Source organism: Mizuhopecten yessoensis, unplaced genomic scaffold, assembly GCF_002113885.1.
Source record: "Mizuhopecten yessoensis strain PY_sf001 unplaced genomic scaffold, ASM211388v2 scaffold7515, whole genome shotgun sequence".
In the NCBI taxonomy this organism is placed as follows: Eukaryota; Metazoa; Mollusca; class Bivalvia; order Pectinida; family Pectinidae; genus Mizuhopecten; species Mizuhopecten yessoensis.
In genome coordinates, this window is record NW_018407086.1 from 1 (window position 1) to 436 (window position 436).

The window sequence follows — 436 nt, forward strand, 5'->3', positions numbered from 1 at the left end:
CAGTGTCACAGACTATAATGTATAGATACAGGAAGGACAAGGTTAAATACTATAATGTGTAGATACAGGAAAGACAGTGTTACATACTATAATGTATAGATACAGGAAAGACAGTGTTACATACTATAATTTAAAGATACAGGAAAGACAGTGTTACATACTATAATGTATAGATACAGGAAAGACATTGTTACATACTGTAATGTATAGATACAAGAAGGACAGTGTTACATCATATAATGTATAGATACAGGAAGGACAGTGGTACATACTGTTAGGTATCGATACAGAAAAGACAGTGTTACATACTATAATGTATAGATACAGGAAAGACAGTGTTACATACTGTAATGTGTAGATACAGGAAGGACAGTGTTACATACTGAAATGCATAGATACAGGAAGGACAGTGTTACATACTGTAATGTATAGATAC